Consider the following 11,575-nt stretch of genomic DNA (forward strand, 5'->3'; position numbering starts at 1 on the left):
CAGGGTCCTATCTCTCGCATAGGTTAACATGGGGGCTGCCTTTAAATAGCCTTAAAGCGCATTTTCCCTTTGAGAACAGATAGGGATCTGAAGTTTGGGGTCTCTGAACTCACAATTTAAAAATACCACTTTTAGTAAAGTTGGTTTTCAGATTGTCAGTTTGAAAATGCCACTTTTAGAAAGTAGACATTTTCTTGCTTAGATCATTCTGTGACTCTGCTGGCTTGTGTATTCCATGTCTGGATCAGACAGACAGTTGGGCTGCTTGTGAATCCCTTCTAGACAGTGACACAAAGGGAGCTGGGGTGTAGCCTGCATATCCTGATGAGCCATCTGGGCTAGAGTGAAGGGTGGAGTGGTCACTTACACCTGAATGGGCTTTGCCTACCCTCACACAATGGGCAAGGCAGGATCTTGTGAACAACATAGACTTTCCTTTGAAATCAGAAAGGGGTATAAGATGTGGACCCAAAACCCCAGATTTTTAGATTACTTCTGGAACCAAGAAGAAGCTCTGCCAAGGAGAAGAGCTGGATGAGAAGTACTGCCCCTTTGCCTGTGACTGTGCTATGCTGGGTTGACCTGCAGTTGCTGCTCTTGTCTGAAAAAGGACAAAGACTGGACTTTGTGGTATATTCCTGCTGGTGAAGAATCTCCAAGGGCTTGGACTGATGACCCTGAGACTTCAAAACAGAAGGCAAGCTCAAAGACGTCTTCTGCAAGCACCTGGGCTCTCTGATGAGACTCCTGTCCTGTCAAGAGGTGCCCTATCCAGTAACTGGGCCCTTGAAAGGTGAAGATGGTAGGACAAGGACTGAAATCCACGCACGGGAAGCTGTGCGGAGAAAATGTTGATACACCACCTGCAATGCCGCTGTAAAAATGACATGCCACTCACTTCGCGGGCTAAAATCGACACATCACCTGCATCGTGGCTGGGAAATCAACGCATCATCTGCAGCGCGGCTGGAGAAATGACGCAACACCCGCTTGCGGCTCCTGATATCAACGCAAACCCTACGCAGCACGGTTTTCCAGCACCGTGCGGTCGGATTTCTCACGCAACATTGCTGGGTGTCAAAATCAACACGAGCCTATGTGGATCCGAGGTGCCTCATCTGGAAACGACACATCACTCTCTTGCGGGAGAGAAAAATGAAGCCTCACCTACCTGATCGAAGAAGAAACAGCGCACAGCCTCACTTGCGAGAAAAGAATCAACACATCGCTGACTTTTTCAACTGACGCTCGCCCGTGCAGCTTTATTTTTTACACAAACCAGGTACTTTGTGTAACAACAAAGTTTACATTGTTTTCTATGGAGTAAGACTCTTAATATTTTTAAAAATTCATATCTTGACTTGTGTATGTTGGATTTTTGTCATTTTGGTCTTGTTTGATTTAGATAAATATCCCCTATATTTCTAAACAGGTCTGGTGTCCATTTTGCAGTGTTTACACTGTATTAGTGGGTGTTTTGTTGCAAATACTTTACACATTGCCTTTGAGATAAGCCTGACTGTTTGTGTCAAGCTACCAAGGGGGTGAGAATGGGTTATCCTAGGAGTGTTTCTCCATTACCCTGACTAGTAGAGTCATTTCTAACACCATTAATTTGAAATAATTTGTGGAGACCACAACTCCTTCTCCAGGCAGTGGTATTATGAAACATGAGGGGTTCCACCTGCAATGTGCATGGAGGGGGGGCTCCTCACGCTCTGTTCCCAGTCATGAGCTCTCAATCCAGGGGCCCACTGTCCCTGCACAGTGCCTGTGGGGCATCCTGGAACTCTGGGGCTCCCCACACTGCTGGGGCTGCAGAGACTATTGTTAGGCCCCTGTGAATAACCCCCTGGGGCATGTGTTACAATCTGACAGATATACCCTGTATTTTGACATCCTAGCCTTCAAATTATCTGCCCCTTACTCTTACAAAATAGATTGTAAATTAGTTTGATAGGCACACGATTACATGCAGATGGTAAATACATACTTACCTATAGGGTCACCAACTTCCATGTCTGGGTTACATATGAAATCGGCCTCGCAGGTTACAACATCTGCCCATCAGTGCTTGAGCTGGTGTAAGGTGAGGTCGACATCAAACTCCTTGGTCATGTGCCACCGCACTCTTTCCCACCGCTCCTTGTGCTTATTGGAGGGGTAGCCCTGGCTGACCCTACCCATGAAACAATCATGTTTAGCACAATATGTGCCAGCAGCCAAAGAAGGCCCACAAACTTTCCCTCAGACCAGTTCTTGGCTCTCCCCTTACACTGACATGGCCCAACACGATCTATACCCCTTAAAACTGTACAAATACCTCTTAACCCTACCCCTAAACCTGAAAATATGAAAAACCTAAATGGATAAACACCCCACAATACAATGACAAAAACATTACTGTTAACTAATACAACAGACTATTGGCAGAACGCAGGGACAGCACAGATGACAACAAGATCAAAATACTCCTCACTCACAAATCCACTCCACAAAATCCCTCCAACAGCCAGCACAGACTAATGGACTGTAAGTGAAAGTAAAAGTAACTACACTCTTACTAGTTTGCAGCCTGACACACCCACTGCCTCATTTCATGTGTGTATTCTGCCCATTTTCATCAATTACGGCATTGTTTTATGATGCATTGGTACTATAATGGACAATGTGTAGTTCCTACACTACGTATTGGCACTTGTGCTGTCATTTCCATGTATTGGCTTGAATGCGTGGCTTCCAATCGACACAAGTGTTGCAGTGTGCCACGCAACAGGGACAATGCACCGGTTATGACCCACGCATCTGGGATAATGTGTTTGTTCAACTGTAGAGGTCTGTGTGATGCTGGATCAGAAACCTTGGGCACATTGTCACACAGAGCAGAAAAAGTTGCCAACCTGGTTTTGCCCCATTCACAGAGGGCAGTGAGCATGTGGTTAATCGGTGTGTTTCTAAGTTTGTATTGTGCCAGTAACTCCATGACAGGTGGGTCAGCACTTAAGGGAGAAGCAACAGATTGGCAACGGAGTCAGCATGGGACCAGGGAATGCAGGTGCATTCTCTAACATCATTTGACAGGAAACAGTGGGCTGTAGGGCAGCACAGCAAGAGAGACAATATTATCTATGGAATCACACTTCAGTTGTCACAGCCATTACCAGGGGACACACCCGGATGTCAAGCACAGTAATATGTACATATTTAGGATGCTTCTGGGATCTATGTACAAAGCTATATAATTCCAAAACCTGGCACGGCTTTCCGTTCATTCCATGTGTGGGAAATCCGTCATTGTGCTGTGTCACTGATGCAACAAACACTTATGGAAGCACAAAGACAGGCTGGCTAACCCCTACTACAGTCTATGTTCCACCCACTCTGCTTATTTGCAGGATTTATTGACAGAATCATGTGCAAATCATGTTTGCAGCATGGTTTTGTGGTTCAACCATATCTTGCATACAGAGCTAGACAAGGTACTCCCTTTTGTAGTGGTGCAGCAAATTCAGAACTCAGGGGGAAATGTATGGCTTGAGTTTTGTGGCTCATCCACAATGCAACATGGTACATGTGCAATGCACATATTTTATGATATCATATCGCAAAGACAGGTCCACATTGCATGGCCCTGTGAGGGTTAATAGCATCAGCAAGAGGTTCCATGACCATTGCATGGGTAAACCCATGCAACTTTAATACGTTAAGAGCCATTCCCAGAAGTAGCAAATTAGGAAAACCTGGGAATGCCCCAATAAGTGGCAAGATGTACTACCTTAGGTTCTCCTTCTTACTTTAACATAATGTTTGTGCAGCATTCTGCACATGGATTCATATAGGATGTGAAAAATACAAGTGTCACACAAAGAACAAGGGTAGCAAATGAGCCATGCCCCTTTAGCAGGAGAGTTGCAAGTGTGTGGTATGTAGCCGATGGTCCATCATGGAGCACACTGTCTCAAATATATTACTAAAGCATGGTGTGGTAGTGAATTGTTATCTACTGACAGAACATTTTCCATTGAAATGGGCACTAAATTTGAATGGACATGTCGATTTACTGATAACACTATATAGCACACAAGCAATAAGGTGAGGAAATAGGGGTTCAGCAAAAGTTAATCATTTGCACACCACCTACTTGTGTTTTGATTGTTTTGATCCTAATAAAATCTTTGTTTACATTGCACTTCAAAATTACAGAAAAATATGTTTCATTTGTGCTCTCCCAACTGTTGATATAATTTAAAATATTTCTACAGATCATACACAGGCATTTAAATGTTGTTGGGTGTTAGAAGCACATTAACAATTTACAACCTTTCCTTCATTTCCTTTCATACTTCCTGTCCCCCAGCACAAGTGTCACATGGTTCATTTTACAAAATCCTCTCACTTTTCAGTCAGAGAAAGAAAAGTAAACACCACTCTCCATGTTAAAAGAATAAGCAGGGATTTGTCAGAAGACTGGCATCTGATCTCTGTCACACAACACAATCCAGCAACCAAAGTCACTACTCTGAGTTGCAACCAGTAAAAAGCTGGTAAGTGTCATAGTTACAGAAATTTGGCACTATTCTACTTTTTCCCTAGCCCTGGGCACAATCTGGCTGCCAAGAGCCAAGAACGCCTTTACATCATAGTACATAAGTGTCTTTTTGAGTCTAGCAAAGGTTTTGAACTGTAAGGGTACACTTCCATTAACCCCTTCGCTGCCAGGCCTTTTCCCACTCAGGTGCCAAGCCTTTTTTAGCTATTTGGAGCAGTTTGTGCTTAGGCCCTCATAACTTTTTGTCCACAAAAGCTACCCATGTCAAATTTGCATTCTTTTTTTCCAACATCCTTGGGATTCTAGAGGTACCTAGAATGTGTGGGTTCCCCTGAGGGAGACCAAGAAAGTAGCCACAATACAGCAAAAATTTCGTTTTTTTCAAACAATTGGGAAAAAGGGCTGCAGAAGAAAGCTTGTGTTTTTTTCCCTGAAAATTGCATTAACAAAGGGTTTGCGGTGCTAAAATCACCAGCTTACAGGAACAGGCAGACTTGAATCAGAAAATCACATTTTTCAACACAATTTTGGCATTTTACTGGGACATACCCCATTTTTTTAAAAATTTGTGCTTTTAGCCTCCTTCCAGTTAGTGACAGAAATAGGGTGAAACCAATGCTGGATCCCGGAAAGCAAAAACATTTCTGAAAACTAGACAAGATTATGAATTCTGCAAGGGGTCATTTGTGTAGATCCTACAAGGTTTTCCTACAGAAAATAGCTGAAATAAAAAAATATTGAAATTGAGGTGAAAAAAACAGCAATTTTTCTCCAGGTTTTACGCTGTAAAAGCATTTCTCTGATCGGTGCTGGAAGCTGAGCTTCCAGTGCGGATAGACAGGCCTCCGATGAGGTCAGCGCGCGATCACGCGCCAATGTCATCAGATGCTACGGGGGTTGGCGGGAGGTAGGGGTGGAAAGGAAAGTGATTCCCCTTCCATCCCTGCCTAGGGGAGGGGGATGCCACGCCCCCGGGGGGAGCACTAGCGCCCCCCCCGAGGGCCAATAGGAGGACAAGGTGGTTACATCGCTGGCGCCTGAGCGCCATGGCAGCGGATGTAACCACCTCATCCCGGGCACCCGAGGGGTTAAAAAATACTATGCTTAAAAAACTTTACAACATTTCCCACTTCAGATGTGTGCTGTACAGTGCAGCACACAAGCAAAGTGGGAAAAGTTAGGAGAAATGAAAGCATTTCTCCATTTTAGTGCCTGCTTCAAAAGGGTGTTATTTTTGGTGCAAAATACTGTCTGCTGTTGTTAAAATGTGTGTAGTTGCATTGGAAACCCATGTGCCATCCATGGAACTTCCCCTTGATGCAGGGTAATGCAAAACAGTGCTTTGTGTTACTTTCAGGCAACTTTCCAGCTCAAGTTTTGGGCTGGAAAGTAAATCCAACAAAAAGCTTTTCACTCAGGTTTGCATCACTTTTATGATGCAAATCCCAGTGCAAAATGTTAGTAAGTCTTGCCACAACATATAAAGGCATCTCTATTGCTCATTCAACTTCGGAACTCCCGCATGGTTATTTTGAGGATGCTGAAGCATACCCCGTACACTCCGGCCTCCAGCAGCTATAAAACCGTGTGATAAAAATCAACCCCACCCAGCTGACATCATGGGCAATTGGTGTATGTTCCATTGCATGGAATTGAATGTTTGATGCACATAGTTGAATTGGATGAATTTGAGGTGGGGTTTACTAGAGAATTGTTTGTGTACCCCTGACACTTTACCCAGTCATTATGTCATGTGTCCTCCTGTCTAAGCTCCCCAATTCCCTTTTAATTCAGTATCCTCCTTGTAGTACATTAGTAGGACCATATGATATATCAGGTTCATTGTCTGCCTATTTCATCTGTGCGTGAACTTTAGATATAGTAGCTCACACTGATCTGTTCTCACCAGATGAAAACTGATCCTCTAACCATTGTCTTGTGTCAGGAACTGCCCCAGTAAAATCTGGTATTTTTCTATCACGTCATCAGACAAATGCATGTGCCGATGTTCATATAAGTCCCCAATCCTCTTGACCTGGCCAATATTTACTGACTTGTGTGAATTGTGATCATCAATGTCCTGAATCTATGGAGACATCCTAATAGTATATCGAGTGCATAAGGCTTGTTGCTCCGAAATATTTCCATGTGTCCTCACCAGCAATGTTGAGCTATGTTTAAGAACTTGAGGTGCTCTACTGTCAGCTTAATGTTGGTCAGAATGTCTACATGAATTCGGGATGTAGATATTATTAATTTCATGGTCACTCAATGACAGATCCAGTCTTGTCGGAAATCAAATGATGCTTTGTCAAAATATTTCCACTTGTGAGCTAAGGAGATCCAGGCCCCCAATAGCAGTTGAGGTATAAAAGCAGCAATTCGGGAGGAGACACTGAATGTTCTGCCCCAGACAGAGTGAATGACTCTAGAGGTATAAAAGATTTAGAGGTATTTGGACACTTTTTTCCCAGTTTTAACACAACCACAAGATATGAGGCATATCACAAGTTACGGCCAACTTTTCCAACAACCAATCTGCTAGACAGGGTATTCGCTCCTACACAACAGGTGTTAGATACTACCTGTGAAGTGTTTTATAAATATTTTTTGGTATAGTCTGCAAGTAGAAGTCTTTTCAGATCTGTTGCCTGGTACTTTGTGAAATTCCCAGAGTGAGACCAAGCTTGAAAGTTGCCTTCAAAACGTCTCTCTGAGAGATCTGTGGGAGATATGTCAATGAAAGGCCTCTATGTAGCTGGGGTTGCTTGAAGTACGAATCAAACTTGATCATATCTCGAGAAGCCTGCTCTTTAGTAATAGGTTGTATTACCTGGTATTGTAATTGTGATTACCCAAAACATTCAGACTCGCTATTGTCAAACACTAATTTGCATGTAGCAAAGTCAAGGTGCCTCCTAGTGGCATACAGTTGGCCAAGTGTATTCAATCTTACTGCAAGACAGGTGTGGCAAATGTCGGACGCACTGTCAGTAATTGGCTTTCATTGTGAACGATAGGTAGAAACATCATTGTGCACATTTTTTATATTGCAGGTTTGTGTCAGTGGCTAGTAGAAGGATAGTCCCTTGCATGTAGTATTTAGGGCCGATCCGTAGTATGTCAGGCAAAATGTGGGGCAATGCATATATTTGCTCCTTCCCTTTCAAAGACTTCTTAACTATTGCGGCTGACTAGTCTAGTCAGGTTTTTACATTAGATGCCAGAGTATATTATTCTACACCTGCAACAACTATGTCAGCATACAGACCTAACTTAGATGACCACAAGGAGATCTGCATGTAAGCATAGTAAGAAGAAAAATATTGATGTGGCAAACATAGTGACCTTAATATTTACTACCAGAATACTGTGAAATTTAGGCCCATATTCATGAAATGTTTGGCCTGCCTTAGTGTCTTTTTTTTGTCACACTAAAGCGGCGCTAACTTTACTCCATATTTATATTTTGACGCTAGACCAGTCTAGCGTCAAAATATTGGAGTTAGCACCATTTCTAGGAAGAGCCAAACCACCTTGCAGCAATGAGATGCAAGGTAGGATTTTCCTTCCTAAAAAAACACTATCCCCCCAGCACCAATTTAACTCCAGAAGCTAAACGATGCGTAAGTATGAGGTGGACCTAAATAATGGCGCTAAACCCGCTTAGCGCCATTATTTAACACCTGTTCAGACCCGTCGTTAAGGTGCAGGTAGGCCCATTTCCTTAGGGAAACACCATGGATTCCACCACGGTGTCACTATTTTGGGCACATAGATGCCCACTCCAAACCCCAGCATCACCCACACCACAGGGACACTACAGGTGGAGGGAGCCTATCCCAGGTAAGTTTAGGTAAGTATATATTTTTTACTATTATGTGCCATTGGGGGCCACATACATATGGCCCCCAGCTGGCACTGGGTATGTTGGGGTTGTCCTCTGGACATTGGTCCCCAGAGGTGGGCTGTAGGCTGTGGTAATGACTCCTGTCCATATTTAGACAGGACTCATTTTTGGCTGATTGTGGGTGAAACAATGACGCTAGGCTGACTAGCTGCAGATATTTTGCCGCTAATCTGCCTAGTGCCATTTTTCTACTGCCCTCCAGCCCTGGCCAGTGTCATTTTTCATGAACCTAGCCATTCCTTAGCGCAGTGGTTCCCAATCTGTGCGCCACAGCACCCAGGTGCGCCATCGAAACTAGCCAGGGGTGCCACACACAGTTTGAGAACCACTGACAACTCTTTGCTATTAGTAAAAAAAGACCATATTTTTGGTAAACATGCAATTATCAAGTACAGTTATGTTAATTGCATCAGCTCACTGTTCAAAGAGGTACTTATTGTAAGTGTAAGCGTACAATAAATACAAATCAAAGATATCAAACCAGTTTTGTTTGCTTCTGAAAATGCAACATTTCCCACACCCAGAACAGGAATATTTTGAACCACATGCCTAATTGCACCTTGGTGTGTATTTCCCTCCCTCTAGCATCCATAGTTACTGTCATTTATTGCAATTTAGTGCCCTCTTACAGCACACTGAAGGAGCTGCCTGTAGATCCCTTGATTGCATTAACCCTAACATTAACCATTATGGGGGGCTTCTTATATGTTTTTAAGTCTTCTACCACCTGTGCATTTTATTTTCAGTTACTTCTGAGACAGTTGTGAGAAACTCGAGAGGATGAAACGCTTGTGAAGCTGCCCCCTGAAGTCAAACATTAGAGGGGACAAACACTGCGTTTACTGTGATTTTAGGCTGTGAATCGGGAGCTCAGTGAGGGAATGCAGCACGACATGGCATACTCTGTGGCAGTATTTCACTATTTTGTAATTTTTAACACACTAGTTAGCAACATTTTATCCATTTAGATGGTATTGGTAATGATAATCCTGCCCAGATTATTATATCCCAAATTATTATATATCTTTTTTTTTTGTTGCAGTTTCATATAGTGCTCACTCCAAGGTATTGGAGCGCTTTACATGAGCAACAGTTACATTATACAAAAACTCATTTGTTTTTTTTCCTAGGCACTGGGAGATTAAGTGATTTGCCCAGAATAATATGATGTTGAGCCAGTGTCTGAGACTCAAACCTGGTTCCCCAGTTCCAACGTCAATAGCTCTGGCATCCTCTTTAAAGCTCTATTAGTGTAGCTCCCACCTGCCTCGTTCAGACAAATAAATGCTGCTATTAAATCTTTTATTTGGGGACACCGGAGACCCAGAAGATCTCTAAAATACTTGGAACTTCTATTCCAGAGGGGTGGATGGGCCTTCCCTAGCATGAGACTTTATTACTGGACTGCTACCTGTAAGAGGCTCTCCACATTGATCAAAGACCAGGACCCCCCTGCCCGATCTTCTGTCCACCCTGTATGTAGACATGGACCGTGACTTCATGGACATCCATTACTTTGACAAACAAAAGCATTTGGATAAAAGCCTTGAAAACATATCTTATCTGTGGTATCATAGTAACGGGCAACTGGGGTGAGATTACAGTGACCAGCCCTAAGAGTTAAAGCGTTCAGGAGGAGAACTTGTATATCAATCGATTCAGCAATATGTCTTCTTTTTGTTAAAGATTGCTGAACTTTTGGCCTAATAATAATAATAATATTAATAGTATATCAATCTGTAACTGAACGGTGAGCAGCTAAACTTTACAAATCTCATACCATTGTATGACATCACTTGTGGCACTTTTTCGCTCTATCTTTTTGTTGACATCTGTAAATTTTGTAGCAGCTGGTTGGTTATGTGCAGAGATTGGTACATTAATCAGTATGCCGAAAATGAATTGGTCAGAGGGTTGCTTATTCCAGAGGTCCTAAGTATGAGTGATTAAATACATTGGTTGTTGATTTATAATATATACCCCATAATAACGAGATACAGGCCTATTCTGAGTCACACAGAGCCACAGAATTGTAGTGTTTACCTTCTCCGTGCACTTCAAGGGTTTCTTAAATACTGGACCGCGTTGTAAAAACACTTACCATGTTGGGTGTGGGGAAAGGGAACAGTATCCTCAGTGCAAGAGGTATTCCTTGGTCCATACTCAACGTGGTTACAGCTAAATTAAATTGTGATGGTCTGTGATTATAATATCTTCATCGGCTTCATCCAAATTATTTTCAGGGAGAAAAATGGAAGTACTCCTGAGGCCAGGCTCATTCAACCCCACCATTCCCCTGCCCAAAAAAAAAAACATAATGAGGAGTCACGGTCAAGAGCCAATAAGTTAAGGGAGCCGCAGGTCGAAAAAGTTTGAGAACCACTGCCTTAGCGCCATCATGCATAGTTTTATAAATATGGTGCACAGATGACTCTAAGGAATGTCGTTAGCTTGCGCTAATTTTTTTGACGTACAACTGCTCTAATGCAGTTGTGCCTCATATTTCATAAATATGTGTCTTAGTATATATATAGATAAGTATAGATTTACTACACTTGACTTCACATTTGTGTACCGTCACAATATATATATTGAATACATTTATTATCCTTAGCACACATCTGTGCACTTTAACAATATTTATCTTATCAGTGTTCATAGATAGATGTGGCCTTACTATTGCCTTATAACCTGCAATAATGGGCAATACCGGCCATTAAAGACCCGCTCCAGCATTTGGTGAGGGCCTTTATCAAGGGAGCGGGACTTAGTCCTCTGTAGCTGTGTTATACTGGTATCAATCAGGCTATTGGACTATTCTGCCCTCTAATGGCTAAATGTTCTAATAAATAAAACAAAGGTTTTGTGCACCCTAGGGGATTAAAATCCCCTCAAGACCTTTGTTCACAGCAACAGCTGTGAACGAAAGAAACATCAGAATGTTGGAGCTCTGGGCTTCTATTGGCCATTATAAGCCCTGAGCATTCCATTGTTTTCAACAGATTTCCCAACATTCCAATGTTCTAACAATAGTTAATGTATACTTAGCTTTATGTACTTTTCTTCATAATATTTTGGTAGTCAATATGTAGGTCACAATATTTTGGGAAATTTAT

This window comes from Pleurodeles waltl, chromosome 7 (assembly GCF_031143425.1).
Source record: "Pleurodeles waltl isolate 20211129_DDA chromosome 7, aPleWal1.hap1.20221129, whole genome shotgun sequence".
NCBI classification, from domain to species: Eukaryota; Metazoa; Chordata; class Amphibia; order Caudata; family Salamandridae; genus Pleurodeles; species Pleurodeles waltl.